General features: G+C 40.2%; 1 protein-coding gene and 1 non-coding gene across 10 annotated transcripts in view; one reads left to right on the top strand and one right to left on the bottom strand.

Annotated features, from left to right (window-relative positions):
- LOC122573679 (ankyrin repeat domain-containing protein 6) overlaps positions 1-25,933 on the bottom strand; it is a 134,343-nt gene that overhangs the window by 24,226 nt on the left and 84,184 nt on the right. The gene's annotated exons all lie outside the window — the stretch shown is intronic.
- Positions 14,156-14,275, top strand: Trnal-caa. Its single transcript has 2 exons — positions 14,156-14,193; positions 14,231-14,275. It is a non-coding gene; the product is annotated as a tRNA-Leu (tRNA).

Here is a 25,933-nt window from a genome sequence, read left to right as displayed (position 1 = left end):
CGAGATTATCAAGGCTAACGCCATCAGCGTCTATTCTCGCTGCGGGCAGCGATGGAGTCGACCCACCGTTGATTTTCAAACTGCCCATCGTCCAAGGTCTTTTGTAATCTCGATAATGCGACCCTTATTACGAAAGTACAGGGAGATCCCTATCGTGGTTGTTACGTTGGAAAATTCGCTCGTAGGAAGTACTTGCGCGGAATTGTGTAATTTCTAAGAGATTTAATTAACCTTTTAACGACGTTGGCTTTAATCGATTCGTGACTCTAATAGCGACGCTTTTAATAGTAATTTAATAGCAATAAGAATTTGATAGTAGACTTTTTACAGTAATTTTAGTATTCGCGTAGAATTATGACAGGATATCTTAACAAATACGAATAGAGTTACAGTTATTATTCGTGATTAATTTTCGGAGGTTCGGAAAAAAGATTTAGATTAGCTTTCTAGCTTTTCCTATGAGAAACAGCTACGAAATGGAGCGACCACGGAGAACCTTGAGATAAATTACGAAATAACGCTTTTAAAATCCGCTTTAATTCCGCAAAGTACGATATTTCACACTCATTTCCTTCTTTCCTTGCCGCAGCAACATTTTGGGAAAAACATTTTAATAAACGACGTAATGACACTCCACCCTGAACGGTGGACGTTCACGTTGTATAACGTCCTTCTAGTCATGCTGTGGTTTCTCTCCTTCGTTTCTTTTTCAACAACTGACACGAAAGTCTCCTCTGGACGTCGTTCACCATTACAACCGTGGCTGGCTACTTTCATCGCCGTAATGGACATTAATGTTAACGAAATGTTAAATGTTCTTGAAATAGCCTGAAAGAAACGTTTGAGATTTCCTTAGATACTCTTCAGCTTCACGAGATAGACGAAAGACGAAAGTGAAATTATTTCGAGTTGATTTTTTAAGGGAAACGGTATGGCTGATGTTTTTCAGCTTCAGCCGATGCAGTTTTTCACTTATGGCGAGAAGATTATGCCGCTTGCAAGGCAACGCTTTTTGTAACAATAAAAGTCAGTTAATTCAACATACAACCTACCGCTTATTACCACGCTAATTATACGTATCGTTTACACCTAACATCCTGTATCACAGATACCAATTATACTTCACGAAGTATCTGTCTCCCGTTACATCGATACTACAGTTCTAACTACAAATCATTCAACTGTAATCTTTTTCCACAATAATTTCACCGCTAAATCTCTCGGCTGTCGTTTCACGGCCGTCGACTGATTAAAATACGCTTTCCTATGCGAAAGCACGTACAACATTTTCCCGGTGAAACGCCTGTCAAAAAGCGAGACTTAATTATTAATTAACGAAGTTCGCGTCGTTTTCGATTTATTTAAATGAAATTTATTCCTGTCACGGTGGAAGATCTGTCTGAAACGAGACACTTCCCACGACGCTTCCGCTCCTTTCAATTTTCTAATCGGTCGATCCACATTCCTGTACGAGTCACCTGGTTGTCGACGCGTTTTATTTGCCCGCCGTTGTCGACGTATTTAGCTCGTCGAGCATCGCGATTACATGCCGACGTCCACACTGGTTCCTCAGCGAATAAACGTGACTCGTGCACTCGCACGCCTATCTTCTATCATTAACTATCACCACCAAGATTTCAATCGTACACGCGTGTCTGCGTCTAGAAAAAGCCAACTTGTCCCAGGATATTTTGTATTTCTTACAGGATTTCAAGAATTTCGATTTCTATTTCGATTTGCCGATTTTTATTTCGAGAGATGATGATGACCAGTCGCATGGTTTGACGATACGCCAAGGAACGAGTAGAGGAGAGGAGTGAAAATGCTGTTTTATACGATTATGAGACAATTTTATAGTCTCAGAATGAATTATTAGGGTAGTATAATTTATATGAATTGCTTATGCCGGTATATAGTATTCCGGTAATATGAAATCGATTTTTTACAATCTCTTCGTTAGTTTCATTTTTGATCAGAACGAGGAACTTCTTTAACGTGTTTTTAGAGTTATAAATCGAAACTGAGAAAACTTAATTCTGTCTTACGAGTACGAATTATCCTTCACGATTAATAAATTTCATTAATGAAATGTTGAAATGAAATTAAGATACGTCTTAAGGAAGAAAGAAACTACCGTAGAACGAATAAACAAGAAGTTGATGAATTCGATTATGCTTATTAATTAAAAATCGAGACGTTATTAATAACGAAGAGACGCGCCGTAATCACAGCTGTCAATTTAACACGTATGTCCCTACATTCAATTCCCATCTAGTTAATTCATTTTTCCTTTTACATTCGAAACCGTCACATTAATTCGTACCTATAATTCTTTAAGGAATTACAGAACAGTATCTCGAGGATGTACATAAAATGAAAAATAATAAATCTCGGGGGACATTGCATATGGGACGAAAGTAATTTTGTATCAATCGTCACCGATCTCGAGCTTCTCATCCATCATTTCGCGTTTCTAACGAGCAACGCGTTTTCCGTCCCATAGTTCGACGACGCACAGCCATCGCGCTATATTTTCTCCAACGACGTGCAACATCGCTGAACGAGATAAAACGAGGTAGAAACTTCAATCTACTTCACGCGACCATTACGATGATTAATCATCTTCGAACCGGACACGGTTTCGCGCGAGTTTTCCGTCCATTTTACAATTAAATTTGTCGCTCGCCGCCGGACACCAGCCTCTCATCGACGCGGTAAAAACCAGCAGGACGATGTTCAAGGGTTGGAATTAAACTTATTTGAGAAACGAACGAGCGATTAATCTAACGGTATGTACCTACCAGCGGTTTCATTAAAAATTCCAAACTGGTTTCCAGAGCAATTAACGTGTATTTTGGAATCGATTAACTTGAATATCACCCGGTGTATTTCGAACGTGACCGTAGCCACGATTTTTCACGTTACCCACGTTAGATCAGCAGAACCAGCGAAGTATATTACGAGATAAATATACAACGAGAATTTTTACGTATTAATAATAATCGTCTCTGTGGTTGACGCGATTAGCATATAATTTGGAATCTCATTTTGTGGAAGAAATTCTTCTTGCACGGATATTTCATAGATTGAGCAGTGAATTTGATAGAGTGTTATTATTGTTTTTGCATAAAAGTTATCTAATTAACAAGTAACTCGTAAAATACATGGCTATCCTTCGTTCAAACGTTCAGATACACATACGTATCTTTATGTTCTTTAAATAACTTTTAGAACGTCCCTCGAAATGTCTACGTTAGTGAAACGTAAATAAACTTGTCAACCTAATAAAATGAAACGAGGTGTGAGGAGTTGATTTTTCGATAAGAAGTTGAAGATATCATTCGCATGATCGGTAAGAACAACTGCCACCTGAAATGACACAACGAGAGATGATACGAGATGTTACACATCTCGAATAACTTCGTTCGTTTATCTGTTTGATCTAATCGAGCATCAAACGTAATTGACGTACAGACTATAAGTTGGTACAAGCTGAAGGAATTTCAACGCCGAGAAAGCTGTAATGATAAATGGTAAGCAATCCTTCTTTCTTATTACGTTCAAGTAGCGATAGTAAAATTGATTTTCAATTCTTTGAAAAATTCAGAAACTTCATGACTGTAACGCCATGTATCCAGGTCGAACGCGACTCTAGTTCGGGCATTTCTCGTACAGGTAAACAGTTGCACGTTACTGAAGTATAAAAATCGACTGTACAAAGTTGTGACCCAAGGTACGTCTAAAGTGGGTGCCATATGTTACAAATACGAAATACCTTGTGCAGTTGAAAAATATGAAATTACGATTGGATTAGCCGGGAAAGACCTCGAGGAGACTATCAAAGGTAAAAAAGAACTAATGGCATCTATCGATTATTGATCGATTCGTTGTTATTTATTATTATTTCCTATCAGCATTTTACATCCTCCGTTGCACGTTACATTGTAATCAACTGGAAAGCCAACCTGAAAATATCGCAAAAATTATGATCGTTTCATCGCCTGTCGAAAAGGCGGGGTGAACGAAAATTTTCATGGAAATATAGGTGATTACAATGAAGACTTTGTAATCCGAGCGGTGGAACGATCAAAGTCGAGATTTAATCGACGCCGCTGGCTCGCGTTAAAGAAAGCCAAAGATCCATGTTCTTACAACCGGTGCAATTAATTCCGGTATCATGAAAAAACATTTACTATATCGAAACTGCTACGAGCCGGTTAATTTATTCAGCGTGGACCGGTCTCATCCTTCTCATAATTCTTCTCGCCGTATTCATTATTGACACACTTTCGCGAAATCCACGCGTTGTTACACGCAGAGGCCAAGAAAATGTGTACGCTCGATGCAAATTACACGATGCCTACGTAGCTACATACGCTACGTTTATAATAATAAACGGAGCTTCGTTTCGATCAATCTTGCGGTAATGAAACGCGTTGCCCTGAAACCGAAGTAATTGCAACCAGCTGCCCCCGTCGTTAATACACGAGGCAAACAATCTTCTCACTGAAATTCCGCTCCAATAACGTTCCCAGGCAATTTAATCTAATACATAGAAGATTTCGTGTTTTCAATGCTCGTTAATTGTCAGTTTCGTGAAATAATTTTGTGGAATTAAATATGAAATATTACGAATGTGTCCGATTCTTCGCATAGATCCTATGTATCAGGTCGTCCGGAAAGTTTCTTTCGTTTTATAAGGAACTAATGAATGCACAACAGTTTTCGTTTTATATTATTTTATCGAATTACGATATGATCCATTTTGTCCTACCAAGATAAAGATTACAACGTTCGACAGATTAGGTTTCGTGTTTGTACAACGATGCGTTGTCGTAGAAGTCCATAAAAGAAAGACACTTTTCGGACAACCTAATAATACGGTGACGCGTAAAAGTTAGTCAGATAGTCAGCGTAAAAGTTGTAAAAAGGATATGAAAATGGAAAGGTATACTACTTATTTGAGAAACGCGAGACGATCGGAGACTTTTATGAGGAAGTTTCTCATTTGGTACGCATTTGACACTTAATCCAAATACTCGTATTATAGAGACAGGTTTATAGACCACCTTGTACGTAGCCACCCAAATTGTTACCCTCGTCTTATTGACATTTACGAAATCTAAAAGTCGCAAAAAAAAAAGAAACAATCTTTATAGCCCATTCCTCTTCTCAGTGCTCTTTCGCTGACTCACATCCGACATCCAATTCTATTATCCACGCGGTTCTAAACAAACACCCACGTAGAGAAGAACCTAGAATCTATGAAACAACAATTTCACTGGTTCACGTCTCTTCTGGCTATTTTATATCGAATTTGACTCTACTCGTTTCGACGTCAGGTCACAAAAATCTCTCCAACAACACCGACGTGTCTTCCTTTTTTAACATTTGTCGTTCTTTCTCAGATCCAGCGAATTACGAATCGCTAAAAATTACAATTTATTATTAAATTGAAAAAACGAGAATCCTTACTTTCACTGGACTGATTTTTACGGCTTTTATTGTTATTAAAATTTTCGTTTCGAAATAATAATATCATTTCTCTTCGAAACAACGATTAGGACCTATGCAAAGGTTTAATATTCTCCAAATTCCTGAATTCACTTTGCTCCAATTATCGAAAGTAGTCGTAGATTCTTCAGGAAGCCGCCTGTACATCAGCTTGGCCACTGTAAGTAGCCTTTTCGCATGTTGATTACGCGGCGAGCATTACCATAACTCGATGCCGGTCTTGGGGACCGTCAACCGTAACCGCAGCTTAACGGGTGCCGTTACCGTTACACGATGCTAGCTGTTCGATGCAGACGATCGCGTTTCGCTTCGCCTCGTGCTAAAGAATTAAAAATTAAGCATTGGAACATGTGATTATGGAATGCTTTAGGGCAACGTCTCTATCGTCATAAAAAAATTCAGTCCCGGTAACTTAGACGCTAACGAGTAGTCTTCGTGGTAAGCGAACGCGATAAATTGGAAACCTTGTGATGGAAAAAGGGCAGCAAAAGTTCACACAACGACGTTTAAGGAATACAAAGCGAAAAAGAGTAAATATTTCGAAGAAGTATACTAATGAAGTCGTTAGTCTTTTAAAGCAATTCCATGTTTTTCTGAAAGTCTACGTAATTTGCACGTTCACCGGTTCAACCCTGGAAAACTCTATTCTTTCGCTTAAACCTAAAATATTCGCTCTGATATCTGAAATTATCGTTGAGTCGAAATTGACGAGAAACTGGTCACCGTAATCTCAAAAAAAAAAAAAAAAAAAAAAAAAAGGAAAAGAAAAAGACAGAAAAACAAAGAGAATAATTGTTAATTATGGAAGAAGCACGTAACACGCAGATACCAAATCTTCGTATAAAACAGGCAGTCAATTAAATATCTACTCTGTATCCAATTACCCAGAATATTACCCTCGATTACCAGATTGAATTTTTTCCTCGTGAACGAGCATTCAATTTACGACGTATCTCCACCCTGGCTCTGGCACAGCTAATAGAAGACCAGCTTGCATCTCATCTCGCGATCGGACGTACTTGATTAGCGGTGTCTTTATAATGAAACAACCGCGAGTATCGTCGGCTGCGCAATGGTCACCCGGTTGATTGCCAAAGGTCAATCGCAATGTCAACGATTTACTCTCGTCTCACCGGTTGGCCAATCTCACGGGGGATTAAGACGGTGTTCACGCCGAAGTACGGTGCGGCAGCGTGGCGTAAGGAATTTATCCGCGAACCAACCGAGAATTTCATTTGAGAATTGCCCCTCGACGCGTTTTATGTTTCACGCGTTTATATTACGATCTGGAATGTTTCGGACTGGCGAAGAGATTTTTTATGCGGAATTTAATTTGAACAGGATTCTTGTCCAGCTCGTTGATGCTCGACAGTGACTTTATCCAATCTGCTGATTGGCAACGAGTCACAGAGATGTTTAATACTTGGAATGTTTGCGACTGGAGGAGGAACATTATATTATTCGGAATTTGATCGCAGATTGTTATAGATGATATGGGTAGTATGTGTTCGTTTATTTTCCTAGAAAATATGAAATAAAAAAAATAAGAAAGAACATCGAAAGGTGTCTTCTTCCATAGAGAAGTTGAACTTGGCGTCGACAAACAGAATAACGAGTAGGATTTTTCATCAGTAAAAATACTACGATAAATATAACGGAAGAGAAGAGAGGCATTGTCGTTCTAATCATAAAAGATATAAAAATATGGATGAAGATCGTCTTCCCGTTAGAAACACCATTAACGCGATTCGTATCACGGTTCTTACGGCAGGATTATGTGCACTGTAAACACCATGGAATGATAAACAATGATTAAGCGTATAATAACTGTCAGCCCTAAGCAAGGAGCGTAGCAAGAGACTCGATGGAGATCAAGGAAGTGAAGACACGCACGTGAACTCGCGTCGAGTGTCCGCTGATGCATGCGTGCGTTTCATGCCAACGGAGCAACAGAACCCTTTTATAGATCCTAAAGTTCTACCCACACGTGAATGGAATAGAAACACACTCGTATCGTCGTAAGATTTATTATTTTGCATATTGAAAAATTCAATCTTCCATATTCGCCATGTTTGCCATACGAAGGGTTCAACTTTTTATTATGCAAAATATAAATATGTATGTTCAAGAAACAAGTTTAGTTTATATTCAATCTACTCACGCGCGAGTACGCTTTAAGATAACTTGCAGGTTGCTAGGAATATTAAATACCAATTCCTTCCTTTCCTTCGTCCATTCATATATTTTATAGATAGTTTCCTCGTTTTGTTTAAATGGAAACAATTTATGCGCTGATAGAATAACGGAGAAATCGTCTTACCAAGGAGAAGGCGGAGAAAGATTTCGAATGGAGAATGGCAATCGTCTACCATGCTATGTGACCTTGTTCAAAAATCCTGGGAAATTACTGGATAAATCACTAGATAAATCACTAGATCTGTGCGCATTATCTTCTTAACAGAATCAAACGAATCGATTTGAAAAGATAGCAGAAGAAAAATTACCCCATTGCGTCCAAGAATATTTTTATCTAATTGGAATGCTCGCAGAACACCGGTAAAGACATTGCGCACACCCGGAAGCCCCGGTGCCGATAAATCAGCCCATTAATCTAATTTTTTAAGTTTCTAATCTTTCCTCGATTCGGCTTAATCTATTATTCGCCCGAATCGATATTCCTCGAGCAATATTCATTTCGATTATTTCACTGTTTCTATTCCACGGTTGAACGTTTATGCAGTTCCATTTATCTCGCGTCGAAATTCAATTTTCTCAAATGCGTACGACCAAATTGCTTCGCTTGGTCTCTTCGCAGCTGCGACGTTTTATTGGAATATTTATGACGCGTGACATTTTGGCGCGTCGATCTTATCAGAGCGGTGTGAACCGACTTTAAGAGGAGAACAGAGACGCAAAGGAGCAGAGAAGGAGTCAGAAGTTAATGTAAGCCGGGTCACGACGACCCGACCAGGGATCACAAGTTAGTCGGCGTCCTCGTCGTTCTTGGTCTTCGTGGTTACATTAACATCCCTGGCACCGTCATGCTTCACCGTGAAGACATTATCGAGCTACTACCTTTACTCGCGACGTTGTTTATTCCTCGTATCGTTCCCCCTTAAATCAGACCATTGCCCAATAAAATTCATCGTGTATGAGGCATTTGTTTAGCCATTGATCGGGTGAATTTTTCAACCATGTTGAATTGAACATTTTGATTAAACATTAATTCGATCAATAATCGGTTAAACATTTTGAAATTCTCGTGGAAAAGTAATTTCATGAATTCGTAGAACAAGCTGTAATTGGTTGACCGCTGAAAAAATTCAAAAATTCACTTTTTCATTTTTTTTACTATCGCGTAGGCTCATCAACGAGTAAATTTAAGGAAGCCCGATTAAAATCTTGGGAACAGGATTACACAGAGGACGCTTGAAGTTGATATAATATACTAGAAGGAACGAAGGAGAGAAGGAAGAGTTAAAAAATAAAAACTGAAAGATTTATTTCTAAGATAAATTTGAAATTATCTTACGATAATCTCCGTCTCGGATGTCATACGCGTCTCCATTGTTATCCCTACTCTGTAGTTTCTGGTCGTTATTAACCAAAACGTACGTTATACGCAGAAAGATCGTTCCATATATCCACGCCCCTCGTCAAATCCTTTAATCGTCTGTCATCGCGAAATAAATGGACACCGTGAAACGCAAGTCGTCTCTAAAGTCTGTTCGTTTCGTGTCGGGCTTCAATAGCGTTCCACGGTATTTAAACGCTTAGCGTTCTTATAAAAGTGTTGAAGGCTTTTCACAGCGGTTGCACCTCGACCAAAACAACAGTCCCTCTTCCGTTCAACGGATCCGCGGAGGAACTTTTATCGCCGTGAAGAAAACCAGTTCCACCGCATCCGTTCGAATGCGCGGCATTGCCGGGGTAAACTGATACAGATTTATCTCGGTCGATGCTTCTACTATTATTCGTATTACGTGGCTGACACTCGGTCTGATAACGAGGTAATTGGCGATTGCTTGGTACTGGAGATTAGAATCGAGGGGGTCCTGGCACACTGCCGTCGTGTCCTTTCGAATTCGCAAAATCGTTTCACGCGTGGCAAGCATTCCGAGTGATCGTACGTTTGTACGCCTGCATTTGTTTCGTAATTGCTATCAGGATGCAATTTACGTTCGAAGCATGTTTACCGGAATATCGCTATTGAAGATTCGAACAGCCTCAAATCGAATATGACGTGTACGTCATCGACGATGATTAACGAAGTTTCGTTGGGAAAGTTAATTTAGCGATAATCAAAAGACTAATTTCTGTAGCAGCGAAAGTGTACGCCGTTACGTGTCGACGCGTTCTTCTTCTTCGTCGCTCGTTATCAATATGGGTTAACCTGATAACGAAGTCGAGCGAACAACTGACAAGTGGCAGATGGAGCCGGCGCGATAACCAACCAATCGACAATTGTCCCGGCGAACAGTGTCGATTTATCACGCTGATAACGAAATAATTGACAACCGGTGAGCCCTGTTGGCAGATTTACGGTGGCGAATACGCAGCGCATAATGCGACGAACCCCTAGTGGTATAAAGATCCCTTTTGCCGGATAACGCATCTGCATGTCGGATTAAGGGCTCGAGGAACCGCGTACGAAACGTTCCGTGCGAGGTTGAAACCAGTTCCAACGCGTATCCGTTTAGACGGATCTAGCAACGCCATAATGCACATTCATCCGATTCTCATCATCCCCTCGAGTATTTATATCCTGATAACAACGTAATTGACAGGTAGTTAGATCGTATTAGGCACGGTTGTTCACGAATGTATTCGAACACTTGTAGAAACGTAAGATGGCTCGTAAAATTTTCGAAGAATCGCGTTATCAACCGTAACTTCGGTCTCGTTACCGATCCCTGTGCCGCAGTCATTAAGCCACTTGGAACGATACCCGCGAACAAAACGAACGCTATGCAGGAACTCTGTACGCCGCGCATTTCCACGGGATTCCATGGCGTTAGCCCCGATTCAGGCGTAAAGTAATTTATCGCGGCTTCTAAGGGGCCGCCGATTTACGGCCAAAAAGAGAATCAACGTCAGAAGTTGCCAGCAGCTTCGCCATTATCTCACGTATACGCCGTAAGATGGCCACGTCCACCCCGCAGGACTCGCAGCCTGATAAGTGGTTATCGTCTTTGAAAATGATCCTGCTTTGAATATACCTACGTGTACGTGAACGTGTACGCGTTTTCTGTAGCATAATATAATATCAACGATATATTTAGAGAGCTTGAATAAACGTTCCAGTTGGATTAATAATTGTATCTATGAATAGTTACCAGCGTGGCTTCTTCGAGAGATAGTCGTCTCGTGAAATCGAATACAAAGCTCTTGTTGCACAAGCTGTTTCTTCGAGAGAAAGGTTTATACGTATTCTACTTTGGAGTGTCTGATTATTTTCACGAATAGCGTTACATTGTTATTTACGCGGACTCTTACGCGCAAGTCTACGCAAGAGTTATGATCTATCCTTTCTTCGAGTCTCTATGCTTCCAAGTCTATTAGAGAGGAAATGAAATGATAACAAATGAACGTGGAAAATTATGTTAGAAATAAAAGAAGATCTTTTGTATTATTTCATATAGAAAATACTTCTACTCCAGCTGTAAAAAATAATTGCATTATATTTTTTTACTAATTTCACAATCTTTCTATCAACGTTCTATGGCATAATATACAAATCCAAATTACCCTCGCAACCTTTCCCACGATCGATCTCTCAGCCCTGTGTACCTAACATCTGCAATTTAATTCCGTAAATGAAAATGACAGCTCATATAGCTACACGGGGCACGACAACAATTTCCAAGCGTATTCCCTCATTCAGTTTTTACAATCAAACTGGGAGAACACGGGAGAGAGAAGAAGGCAAACTCTATTAGTTTGCCGCTTATTTGTGATAAAATAAGCGTAGCTCGCTACAGATGAATATAAGTATTGCAATATTAAAAGAGACAGGTATATAGAAAGAAGAGGTAGAAAAGCAGCGAGAGTTTGTTCACCTCGCAACGCGCAAGTAGCCAACTGGATATAGCCTGATGCATAACATCTTTGCATACGTTGCGTCTAGTCGCAGCTCCAGGCTGCAGATTCTCTCATCCGTTTGATCGCGAACCAGCTAGATCTCGGCATTCCACGTCGGTCACGCTACAGGAACAGATATTTTTTCCGTGCTTCCTGCTCGTATAAATCCACGCGTTCCTCTTTCGCTTTCAAGGAAACCGTGGCGAAAAGTCGAAACTGAAGAACAGGATCCGTGCGATGAAATAACGGAGGAGGGAACTACTGGCTGCTTCGATGGAAATCTCATGGCACGATTTATGTTTCTTTTCTTTGTTCTGTTTTTTCTTTTTTTTGGTACGACAGATATGGAGAGAGATTAAAACTATTTTGAGTATAGAAATACACGTGGCACGGTTTGGTGGTTTTCACCCTACTCAATAGGGTTTTAAAGTGTGTCCGTATAGAGCGCAGAGAAATCTGGGCCAGTGGCTGGTGTAAAATAACACCGGTGCCGCGGAGACAACGTGAGATACGCGTCAAGCTAATTGGATAAAAGTGCGACGCGACTTTACGGTACGTATCGAGTATCGACGCGGTTAGACACAGTTTTTCCAGCGGTCGTGTCACCGCGATTTCTCCCGATCGTATGGCAGTCAGAAGATTGATAACGTGATCATGACGAAGAATAAACGAGGAAATATCCACCGACGTCCTTCTTCTTTCGTTCTTTCTTATCTTCCGAGAATAATTGCGCGAAAAGACATTCCTCTCTTATGAGACACTTTTTACCGATACACTTTCACGACTAATTATCGCGCTTGTAATTCCATGTACGCCAGGGCGACGGTTTTTCTTTTCTGTCGTCGCACTTTCACTCGAGACTATCGTCGTTTGCCTCTAAAGCGTCCCTAATTAAATTCCAATTGATTCGATCGTTTCATAAAACCTGTTTTTCGCAGTGATAAAAACAAACGACGATTAATTCCCTCAATTTCCTTCTGTAGATATGAATTTATCTTCAATTGCCTCTTACGTATGAGAGCGTATGGCGATCGTTTTCTTTACGAATCGTAAACACCGCGATTGAATCATTAAAATTCGTAAACGAAGCATCGATACTCGTAAAGAAATTTCTATCGAATGTATTATAAAATTTCCGAAGTTCCAAATAGCATAATTTGAAAGACCCAAGAATTACAAAATCCAGAAGCTACCGTCTGAAGAGTCTACATCCATCTTCCCTTTGAATTCCACTCGCAGCATTATCTGTCGCGTTACATCTTTCCTTAACTTTCCACGAGTTACCATTTTCTATTTCTTCTTTTTCTTTTCTCATTGGAATAGGTATATCGGATTAGTAGCTCGCTCAATCATTCGGCGAGATTTACGAGCCCCCCGTACGATCCCATAAGACGTTGAGTAATACGGCCGGATACCAACGAAACTTCTTCCAGGCGACGATTCTTCGTGGCTCGTAAAATAGGCTCCATCCGAGAAACCCTCCTCTTGCGAGGTCGTAATGACGAGCGCGTCTTCGATACGACCATTCTAACCAGTAAGATGGGTCGACCCGTATAATAAACTCGAGATATGCCACGGCCACTGACACCTCTTTTGCTCCCACGCCATTGTCGGAGTTGTGGGTGGTTCGGCCGCCAGAGATCCGCAGGAACGTGCACGATGAATCGTAACCACCGTGTGCCCTCCTCCTGTATCGTTTCGCTTCGTCTGTAACGTTCAGCTTCTTCTCTTTTTTGGGACGGAAGAGGTACCGCGTTTGGGTCTTTGCACTCAGATAACAACGAATGAGAACGAGTGGTATTGGTAGCGATGGGTTGAGGCTGACGATTCAGCGGTCTCGAATTAATGCAGTTATATTATACAGATAGATATATTATTTTCTTTTTTATTATTATCATATGGTAGCGACGAGTTGACACTGGCGATTGTATAATTTAACGTTATTGATATTATTGATACTTTATGTTACATGTATAGTATTGGTAGTGATGGGTTGAGGCTGACGATTCAGCTGTCTCGAATTAATGCAGTTATATCGTACAGATAGAAATATTATTTCCTTTTTTATTATTATCATATGGTAGAGACGAGTTGACACTGACGATTGTATAATTTAACGTTATTGATATTATTGATACTATTAATACTTTATGTTATATGCATAGTATTGGTAGTGATGGGTCTAGGCAAGAGTTGAGCAAATTTTATTTCGAATGACGAATAAAAAATAGCTTGTAAAATCCCAACGTTTGTTTGTAAGTAATTATTTATAAAAATTATTCCTTAGTCATCTTTATTCGTTATTCGATGCGTCGAGTAATTGCACGAAGCACGTGGAACGAGTGACTACCAACACCGACTACGCAATCGACACTGAAAATCGAATGATCCGAGGTTATTGATACTGTATAAGATTACATGGAATAAAAAATTTATTCAATTAAGATTTGCATTCAGAGTAAATTAATATTGCGTAAATTTCGTAAAATATTCGTATAACCACAACGATCGATTCATTTCAGATCGGTATAAACCATAAAGCGAACGAATGCTCGTACATGTCAGGATGGCCGAGCGGTCTAAGGCGCCAGACTCAAGGTTCACACCTTCTCAGTTCGAAACTGAGTTCTGGGCGTTCTGGTCCTCTCTGAGGGCGTGGGTTCGAATCCCACTTCTGACAAATTCTTTTGCATTTTTTTAAATGCAATAACAAACATTTGAATATAATTACATCGTTATAATTATCGATTATTTTACACTACGTTATACTCAAACACGGCGATATTCGCGCGACCAGTTCGTCGCGAGTTCGAATCCTACTGCTGCCAAACTTTTTTTTTTTATTTCTATTTTTATCTCATACGCCCAGGTATAATCGTTATTACTATGCAAATTGATAAGCATTAAACGATTTTTGTTAACGAAAATATATTTCGATTACTAAAATTATCTGGAACATTATCTCGTATTACAGAGTATACGTATGTATAATTAGACGAACAAATGACTACAATACGAAGAACGAGTTCTATTTTTTAAATTAAATCGTGTCAAGAATCAAAACCGCATTTTTATTATGTAACGACGTAACTACACGTATTTAACCGCTATCTTGGTAGGCAATTCGTGTTACGTAATGCACGATTCAGAATCTTTCTTACGAAATCTCTCCTGTTTCCAAGATAATGCAACGATTAACATCACGAGCGCAGATCCAGCGTGTTCTCTGTCGTTTTACCGTTCGGTCTATTTTAGGCGCGTCTATTTTTTCCGTTGTTTCCCACACGGGATTGCCATCGTGTAGTTACGTACGAGCACCGTGACACAATAGCCACGACCTGCACAATGAGTTCGTAAACATAGGGTTATCCTGTAATAATGCCCTTAAACAGAGGCAAGAGTGGCATTTCGAATACGCGAAACGAATTGGCATATGGGCCGCGTTATCTGTCTCCTGTCACTTAATGAAATTTACTATCGATGCAATCGATTTCCTCGCCGATGTACCGTTCCTTGTCCCATTCTAAATAAAACCGTGAAATGCGCAAACACTGGATTTCCAATTACATGTACATAGGAAGTGGGATGCGTGATATTCTAGTATCCTTCAAAATCGCTATAAATATTCAACGCAGTAATTATTAGACTTTCGAATTTTCATTATTACATATACACAAGTCACGCATATACAACATCGTTAGGACCGATCGTTTAGGTATCGTTCGGTAGAATGATAATTTCTGGATACCATTATCCAAAGCTATTAATTAGATTTCCTTGGGTTCTCGACTGCCAACTCAAAATCGTTAACCTTTCTTTGACCGAATCAACGGATGTTCCAGCGATCATCGTTAAATCTTGCAAAACTACCTACATTGACGACGGTCTGAAAAAAGCAACTTAACTGACTCGTATCAGATATCGACGTCCACGGACTATGCCGATCAACCGTGCCACTCCTACGTTCTAAGTCGAAGCAAGTTCGTCCATCATCCATTGACCGAGACGAGAAGAAGAAACGGAACAGAGTCGCCTAATCGATACATCTTGAACAGCAGACAGAAAGATAGAGAAAGAGGCCGATCTTATGGTCACGTTATCGACCTAGATTAAAAGCGAAACGTCATTCGGCCCAGTGACTTATGACTCGACTTTCCTGGACTTTGTTTCACGTGGCATGCGTTCACGACTAACGAGCACCATGCTGCTTCTGATTGATGCCGGATCGACGTTTACTGAAAAGAGCAACGATAGCCAGAGAGCTACAGGCAATGGCCTATCCTCGCGAAACCAGCATCACCCGGTGCCATTTACCTTTCCCTTCTAATTCCTTGGCTCTGGTAATTAGACGGACAACGTATCATTAGGGGAAGAGTTACAACCGCGTACGAGTTCAGGCGGTTTTTGCTTTTCGGCGACACCTCGTTGTCGGAGACCAGTTTCTGGCCCGACACTGATACTGTTAGCGTCGTTTGTTGCGTCCTACGGTGTGCGAGATCATGGGCGCCCGTTCGACTAATTGAGCACTCGCTTAATTGGAATTGCTGGACGAGCTAAAGGGGGATGGCGAGGTTTTGTTCGCAAGAACCGTGGCTAATAACTATATAGGCCGAGATGATTTGCGCGCGAAATTAAAGCTCCACTACTCGCTCGTTGTAATATTTAAAGGTTGAGCGAACATTTTATTTCGATTTAGTTTTTTCACTTTTGTTTAGGAAAATATTACGATCCAGCTGTTAATTAAGCGGAGGAAATTGAAATTTTTTTTGGTACACGAACAAACGAGCGTGTCAAGTTATCGCGATTAATTATAAGTTGCCAGTCGATGTTCTTAGTTGATATAATACATAGAAAATGTTTGTGTTTGAAATAATATTTCCACTACAGGATACCTATCGTGGAAACTAACGTACAATCGTTTCTAATGCTCGAAGGAACACGTTTGTTCGTCGAACCGTAATTGGAAGCGATTTCTGCGAAACCACAATTGAAATCGCCGCCGACGCGGAAAGAAGATTGCAGTAAATCGAGCAAACGAAATTAAGGGAAACTGATTCGCCAAAACAAAGCGTCAAAACGGTCATAGAATAAAGACTACATTTTTCCATAGCTTTTTAGCGTACCCACTTTCCATCTAAACGTTCTTCCCACTTGAAAACTGCATTTTTCATTCAAAAACTGCATTTTTCTCAGCAATTTTATTTCGAATTATAAAAGACTGGAAACTTACTTACTTACTTTGCTGTCGCGTAAATGGATAGCGAATGAATATTTTGTAGGAAACGCATCATTTCACCGCCCAACATACCATAAAGATTCTATGGTATTTCAATTGCATAGATTATGGTAAGACGTTCGAGCTGGCGAATGTTGCATCGTGTTTCGCGATGATCGTTGGTTAAAAGGAAGCTTTCACAACGGCGTGAACGTGCAATACAGAATAGTTAATTCGTTCCATATAAAGATGCGAAATAATTCGCGTAATGGGGTAGCCGCGTTTCCATGGTAGCGTTAATTAAACGACTCGTGCGTCTTCTATCCTCGATTTTCTCGCCCATTCAGCGCATTATCGATTAATTAGGTTAGGCTAATGGAATACTCTTTTCGCGTGAAAACCGATCATCCGCGGTATCCCATCGTTGTACGATCGATGATTAAGATAAGGTTACGTGCATATTCTAACGATAGTTGCTCGATAACCGACATGATAAATTACATGAGAACTGATCGAGCTATTATTTTAGAAAAGATCACTTCCTCGTATCCTTGGAAAATCATAATTAAAACGCGGAACTATAAGAAACTTCCTTCTCGTTAGAATATCGTTTAGTACGTTTCGTATTGTACGATAGGGTTTCGTATAAAACACGATTAAGCGAAAATAAAGATATTTTACGATTTAAACAGCGATGTCTTTGAGTTTTTTTTTTTTTTTTTATAATAACGTTCTTTGATAATAAAGTCGAATAATTGGAAATCATGGGAAACACAGGGGGGAACGAAAGAAACTTTCGTACTCGCTTTTGTGCTTTTGTGCCATCAGCCATTTGCTTCAGATTTTAAACATCTTTGCAATCAACGACGGATTAATTGTCGCGATTGTATTGCATTCAATTTTAAAACCGTAATAATCCAATAATTTCGCACCAATGGTCCGCAATTAAATAACCCTTTTTGCCACCGTACTTATTAATCTACAGACATTAAAGGTTCTTTACGACTTTCCTCGGCACCCTTCACAACGAAATCAAAATTAAAAGTCCATTTCGCTTGTCTGATGGTTCAATTAACTCGCTTCGAAAATACCTTCTCCTTGGTGAATTAAAAAAATACTGAAAAATTGCTCGTAGAGGGATCCCAAATTATTATAATCGCTTCGAGACGATCACTTATTTCAAGTTTGAAGAGCTTAGTATTTTCATTCCATGTTTTTAACGCAAGAGGGTTTAATAACGGCCACTTAAAAATCTAAAGTTGATTAGTTTAATTTATCCTTTAGAGAAATATTATCCTTTGATATTATCTTCCTGCATACAAGTTTACCAACTAACGACGTTAACTGTGTCACCATTATTACGCGAAAGAGCCTAACAATTCGATCACGCGTTATGGTAAAATCCTGATATCTATTAAGTTGTCAGAGGAGTGTCTTTCTCTTACAGACACGTCTTTTACAACGACGCATCTTTATACAAACACGAAACCTAATTTGTCAAACGTTGTGATATTTATCTCGATAGAACAAAATCGATCATACGTAATTCGATAAAATAATATAAAACGAGAAATACTGTGCATCCATTATTTCCTTACAAAACGAAAGAAACTTTTTGGACGATCTAACACAAATGTTTTGGTTTATCTGAATTAGACGAGTCTCGCGTCTTCTCCGCGATTTCTCGATCACGTGGAACGTTTAGAGGTCCCGTTCCACTCATTTGTCACATTTACAATCTCATATGGCGGCGTATACTTGACCGTGAAAGTCGATCGGCGCGGTCCACGTCGATGCCGGGTTTCCATGTTCGCGACAGAGATTTTCTTTGTAGGATACGCCGCATGATCCACTTTAGTTTTTGCCGTGTCCGTGTTCTCTCGGTGCCACTTATAACGACGCCGGTTCACAGGACTCGCGCGGCGCTGTCTAATTAAAAGGATCGCCTCTGTCGTTGTTTTTCCGACACGCCCGTGGAAACGAGCCGAAAGGCTACGGTACAGGGCTCGGCACTTTTTTTCCACTCTGTATCATCGAGATTCCTAAACCTTCTACGAAATACGTTCCGACTTTCAAGATTGAAACACCTTGTATGAGTATATAAATATATGTAAGATCGTTAATCACGTGGTAATTCAGAGGATCGATTCTGAAGTCTGAAAATCGAGTTTATTGTGAAAATACTTAAATGAAATACAGAAGTAAATAACAATCAATAACAGTAATAATTAAATAAACAGCAAGCAATTAATAACAGTAAACGATAAATAACAAGTTTTGTGCAGTGTCTACCTGAAAATCGATTCTCGATTTTCAACGTACTCTTCTCCGTCAATTTTCAATGTTTTAAATAATTACTCTTTCTTCTATGGTCTTGTCTATCTCTGATGTTGCTCTTTGCCCGTCCATTTGGGAAATGAGCGTCTCTCAAAATGGCTGTCCGCAAAACAAAGAAAATCGTCCTGTCCGTGAAACAAAGAAAGTCCCTATTCACCCTTGAACTCCCCAGGGAGTTTACATATATATGTATCGACAGTAAAATTTAAACACGCAATATGCCGATAAAGATAATCTTCTTTGCTGGAGGAATCGGGATGCGCGACGCTTTTACTTTTCCCTCGTTGATAAGAATTTCCGACCAGCTATACGACGATGTAGCTGGATAAAGATCGTTAGAAAAATTCGAATGGAGATCTTTTTCAACAGAAGGGAAAGTGAGACAATCGCAGCTGAAATTACACGACCAAAATTACGTGCGTAATCGTTTGAAATTCCCGACTACTTTTAAATATTCCAGTTTCATCGCTTTTCAACCTGCGATTAATCAAACAATCGCATCCCCGCTACGTTAAATTCCAAGCTCACCGCATTAAACTATTATCGAAGCAGGCGAACAGTAGCAGAGAGGTGTCTACTTGTAGAAGCTTGCACGATGTTGGCAATCGAGCCTCCTAGCAAACGATCCGTCATGACAAAAAACAGTTGATCGCGTAAAACGCGTATCCTGCGGTTCTATTCCGGCATGGGGAGGCTTTAACGTCTTCTTCTTGCGCGTTTTCCCTTAAACCTGTTCCATGGATTGAATATATCCACGACCATCTCGTGCAGAAGTCGACACGCCTCGCGACACGTGAGCCACGCATGTAAAGCGAGAACGGAGGAGCACGCGATCGTTCGTCACGACACGTAGCACGGTAACTGGGAAATTGGCGATCCGTGCCGCGGCCTGAAATTACTAGATCGTAAAAGTTATGTGGCACTACGCTTGCTACAAGCTTCGAGACGCTCTAAATTCACTTAGACGAACGGTTACATTGTGCCCGTGCAAGCGCATGCTTACTGAACCATCCGCTTTTTTGCGCCGATACCTCGATGGCAGATGGAAAGTTCCTTCTTCGTTCGTATGGCGAACGTGGCTGCAAAATCTGCAACTCTTATCTTCTAACACCGTAAATAATTTCCTATGTACCTGTGTAACGCAATTTTTTAAATTGAACCATCGAAAAGAAATTTTGAACTTTTGAGAATATCCTTCGTAAACATTCCGTGGCCTAAAATACGCAACTTTGTGTTCAAATATTTCCCAATGAAAATAACATTCAGGAAACCGACCAACACTGCGTATAGACACGTCTAATAAGAAAACTAAAGAAACATGAAAGATACTTGTTAGTATTGAGATATGTATAATTTTATGTGCTAGACTAGATCAGCCGCGTAGTAGTGATACTTGTATGTGAATATCAGTGTGTGGAAGTACGCGTGTGCGCTGTGTCTCGAAAACAAAGGAATGTAAACTGTTCTGTCGGTTAACAGTCCGATCTGGAAGAAGGTGAGACGCGTGCAAATGTGTATCGATGAATATCTTTGAAATCGTTTATCAAATAAATACATAACTATTCTAATATAAATTCCAAGTGTAAATTTAGTGTTCCTATACCATTATTTCGGCTATTAAGATCCAAAATTCTCAACAGTTAGATAAATTATTACGTTTTTTTCCCTCACGATTCTCGTTTGTAAAGAAACATCCAAGAAGCCACGTAAGAGATGACAAACGAATACGGACGTGTATAACTAAAAACCTGATTCGACCGCTGGCTTCTCCTTCGTTGCGAACGAAAGACAGGATAAAAAGACGAAGAAGAATAAGCGTATAACAGGTTGGTTCCGGCTTGAAGAACACGAAACCACGGGCCGATAAGAAACACGATCTAAACGATGTGTAATCGTTAACTAATGCGAAACGAAACGGTGCCGATACCATATAAATCGCGAGGTCTGTACGCGAACACGCGACTGGCTCTCGCAGCATCGTGAATTCTTTATTGATCGTAGGTCTACCCTCATAAATTGCCTCTGTAAATAGGGGTTCGGAGAAATTGTTGTATCTAGCGTGCGCTCGATCGTTTTCACATAGTAGCGAAAGTGCAAGTCTAAGAGGCACGATCTGTTCGACGTGGCGTTTCCTCGCCATAATCGGCGTCCACGGTGCACCCGGTTCGCGTGTATATGGCAACGAAGATATGGGAACGCGACGAATCAAGATGCATCCTAGTGCTCGCTTTCTAGTTGCAAATTTCATTGGATAATCAATTTGATTTTAGCGTCTTTATCGGAGCTCAGGTTAACGGGCACCTTGGAATTTCGACGAGAGAAAACGAGCTACGGAGAACGCTCACCCTTTGTCGCATGGTGCGACATTCGAACTGTCGACGAAGCTGTAAAACTCTATGTCTTTCCGACCAGTCGCGGAGAGACGCGATCGCGAGGAAGCGCGTCAACGGGAGTCGTAAATTCCCGTTACGATTAGACAATCGACGCCACGAAACTGATCGATCCCCCATTTCGATTAGGATAATAGAGGTAATTTAATGAGTAGAATGCTTGATCAACAGTTCGCAGATAGTTCCAACAACTTTGTAGAAAATATAGTTACGCTGGTGCGTAAGATATAAATTAAGTAAATTAAGGTGAATAATCGAAGGGTGGAAACCCGGTAAAGAGACGTTTACTGTTCTAAAGATGATGAACCAGTGAAGTCCGGTGACGATGCTGTTGCAAAGGAAAACTCTTACTCGGTGGCGATCGCCCCCACCACTGCTCCAGTGTGGGTGGAATCCCGGGGAACATGGGAAAACTCACGTTTCCCCAATTTTTACCTGATGGAGCAATAACCATAGGGAACCTCTTGACTCGAAGATGTTTTATGTCAATTGACGGCCTTAACGGTAGATCGAAAAGCCTCGTTTTACGACAGTTCCGTAGGATCACTGCGGTCCGCTTAATTCTATGTGCACAGCTGGTGGCCGCCTGGAACGTAAAGAATCACCGGACGTAACACTGTATTTTTCCAGTTTACCGAAAATTTGTTTCTTCCAAATAACGAAAGAAGCTGAGAACTCGTCGTTATTTTTATTTCTCCGTTTGGTCTGGCCTTACGCGAGGAGAAACGAGCATCTGCCAGGTTTTGACCGGTGGAATGCAGTTGCCGGGGCAAATAAAATATCTAGAAGGAGAATCCTATCCGGATGCATTCAGGAAACTCTGGCGAGGCGAAAGAAATTGCCGCGAGAGAACGTGACAAAAGGCCGGTGTCACCGAGACCATCGTACGCGTAAATTCTTCGACGAAATAAGAAATGGAATTATAGTTAGTCCGGTTTAATAGCAATTACCGAATCCTTCCATGGGGTCGCATCGAAGCGTTAGCGTGCCTCTAACGAGCACGACCCAACGATTAGCTTAGAGTACTTTCTCTTGTACTCCAGAAACTGATTTATCCTTATGGAAATGCGATTTGTTCGAATGCTATTCGTGGTACGAAACGTTTATGATATTCGAATATTCGAGGAACTCGCTGCGTTAACGTATCCTCTTATGATTTTAGCGAGTAAAAGAAAAGAGCAATTAATACACGTAAGCAATGTACACAACACGTATAACACAAGTAGAAATTTATTATCACTCTTTAGTTATGCAACCATATTACATTCACATTGCGAAAACAGACGCCACCAAACATCCTACTGAACGGCACGCACATAACACAAACAAGACAAGTCAAATACCTAGGACTCCACATAGATACACAACTCACATGGAAACAGCATATCAAAACAATAACAGACAAAATACAGACAACAAGGAGACACATGCACTGGCTAACAAGTCGAAAATCCAAACTAAGCATAGAAAATAAACTTAAAATATATAAAACAATTATAAAACCAATCCGGACATACGGAATACCACTATGGGGGACAGCAGCAAAGAGCCATATAAACAAAATAGAGACATTACAATAAAAAATTCTGAAAACAATAGTAAACGCTCCATGGTACGTTAGAAACGAGGATATACGGAAGGACCTCGGAATACCAACGGTCAAGGAGGAGATTACCAGATACGCGGAAAGGTACAGAGAAAGAATAACAACACACCCGAACAGGCTGGCTACGGAAGCGATCAACGCAAAAATGGAAAGAAGACTAAAAAGGAAACACCCAGCTGATCTCATGAAGGATATAAACTAAAAAACGCGAAGATGGCACCCCGCTGGGGGTAACCATCCACATGCTATTCAATCATATGTTATAACATTTTACCTAATGTCCCACTGGACAAATTGTAAAATTAAAAAAATAAACAATATAATAAAAAACTCTTTAGTTAATATTATTGTAGGATCTTTACTACAATTAGTTTATTTAGAATAAATGTTGATTAAACAGAAGACGATGGTTGTTTAACGTGAACTAATCACAATAACGTATTATAATTAAGACAACTAGACAGTTAGTTTGCAGCTTTCTTCACCACGAATCTTCGCACTCTCTGACGTCTCAACTCGCAATGACTGTTAATTCGTTGTTGTCCCTTAGCAACCCCTTGTCTTTTGTCTTAGCCCCACCACGCACATGTTCCTCGACCGATTGTTTATAATTTGATACGATACTACAATACACAGCACGTATAACATAAGTATAAATTTATTATTACTTTTCAGTTAATATTATTAATATTATTACTATTTAGAACTAAAATTGAGGAAATATGTGGATTACTTTGGATTTGTCGATCTTCTATATTCGACTATATCGCAAAACGAGTATTAAAAATAAGGCACGATCGTGTCTACGGAACGAAAGAGAAATTATTACGTAACGATTAATCGACCGTGATGAAGAAATATTAAACGCTAAAAGCATGTTAAAGGTATCGCGAGGAAGCTGTTCGAATTTTTACGAAGCTTCTTTTATTTCCCATAATCCCTGTAACGATACGGTACAAGTTGATGTTATTTGTTCGATTTTTTCTTATTGAAAGTATCCAATAGCCCGGTAATTTAATATTTAATATCGGAACATACCCTGTTATTAATTTCATTGAAAAACAACGTTATATCCATCAGTGTGCGGCCATGTTACAAAGTAACGCTCGTAATCGCTTCTTCAATCACATCCACTTGAAACTTACAATTAACCTATCCGCGGCCTCGTATCCAAATGAAGCAATTATCGACGTTGCAGAATCGCCTCGAGGGAATAGATCGCGATTCTCGATTGCGATGCAGCACAACGGCAAAGGTAGAAAACGAGCAACCATGTCGGACGTGAAAATCGGTGAAAAAGAACCACGAACACCGCACAACCGACTGTCGATCGACGCTTCAAGGATCCATGTATCGCGTCTTCGTATCTTCCAATGCGTATTCGATCCTCTTTTCTTCTTATTGACGTCGAAAAATCGGCTCTTTCGTTCCGCGTCTCGTTCGACGTTTCGTGAAATGCGCGCATAAAAGCGATGAAAAACGTTGTGGGAGATGCGAAGAGGCGATAGTTGGAGGAAAAGACTGTCTAAAATTATTAGCTTGTCCGAAAAGTTTCTTTCGTTTCGTAAATTGACAATAGATGAACAACAATTTTTGTCTTATATTATTTTATTGAATTAGGTATCATTCATTTCGTTCTATTTCTATTATTACGTTCGTGCATAATTCGATAAACTAATAGGAAACAAAAAATATTGTGCTTCCATTATTTCCTTATAGAACGGAAGAAACTTTTCGGACAATCTAATGATAATACCGATAAGCGTTGCTATAATTTTCCAATTTTCGAAATACTGAGCGAAGATCAGCCAAAGTTGATGACATTGAGGCGAGTTCGATGAAAAGAACGTTCGGACGTTTATCTTATCGACGAAACTCGTCGATTATGTTGTACCTGCATAAATTTTCAGCCAACTAAAAATCGTTAACAGCGAAGAACGAAAGCAGGGGCTTAACAGACGTGGCACATCCAGAGAATGCAAGATACAAAGAATGGAATTTCGCGAGAAAGAGACGCTCGTGGTAGCGCATTCTTTCGCGCCGACGCGTTTCTTTCTCTTTCCTATCGAGAACCGATTCACGAGCGTCGATAGCCCTCCGCGACTCGTTCACCGTTTTGTTCTTGGCCGATCTCGAGTCTTTCGACATTTGCATCCTGGTTGCCGCGAATATACGCGGCGAGATATCGCCGAGCTGTCACTCGAACCAGGATAACATCGGGAATTGCGAATCGCGCCGATTGAAAAAGGGGAATGCGCTTCGGGGACTCCCCGCCGTGCAAAATTCTACCACGAATCTTGTTAAAATCCTGTTCTGTATATATCGTACGACGGAAGAATTCGTGGAAGATGGTTCGTTGTTTCGTGGAGCTGAATGGTAACGTCTGAACGAGGATCGAAGAAATTTTACGTTCGAAGTAGAAAGGAAATTAACACTTTGACTGCCACGCCGAAATCACGTGTTTCGCTCAGGACGCCGCAGGGTTTTAACACTAGAACTACCGATAGTTAACACGAAGGTATTTTTGCCAAAACCAATCGAAATGACTGGTCTTTAAAAAATATGTAATAATAGAATATTTGTATATTTATTGATTTATTGCTTTCTTACAGAAGCAATTCCATGTTATGTAGTACATTTTTGGTATTATTAATCCATCTGGGATCCCTAGATGAGGGTTGACACATTTATAAAGTTGTAGAACCAGTCATTTTGACTGCTGTGATATTTCTAGTGTCAGCATCTAGCGATGTAGCGATCGATCCGGAATTTTTCTCATATCTGATATCA

This window comes from Bombus pyrosoma, linkage group LG12 (assembly GCF_014825855.1).
Source record: "Bombus pyrosoma isolate SC7728 linkage group LG12, ASM1482585v1, whole genome shotgun sequence".
NCBI lineage: Eukaryota > Metazoa > Arthropoda > Insecta > Hymenoptera > Apidae > Bombus > Bombus pyrosoma.
This window is presented reverse-complemented; position numbering and strand designations above follow the sequence as displayed.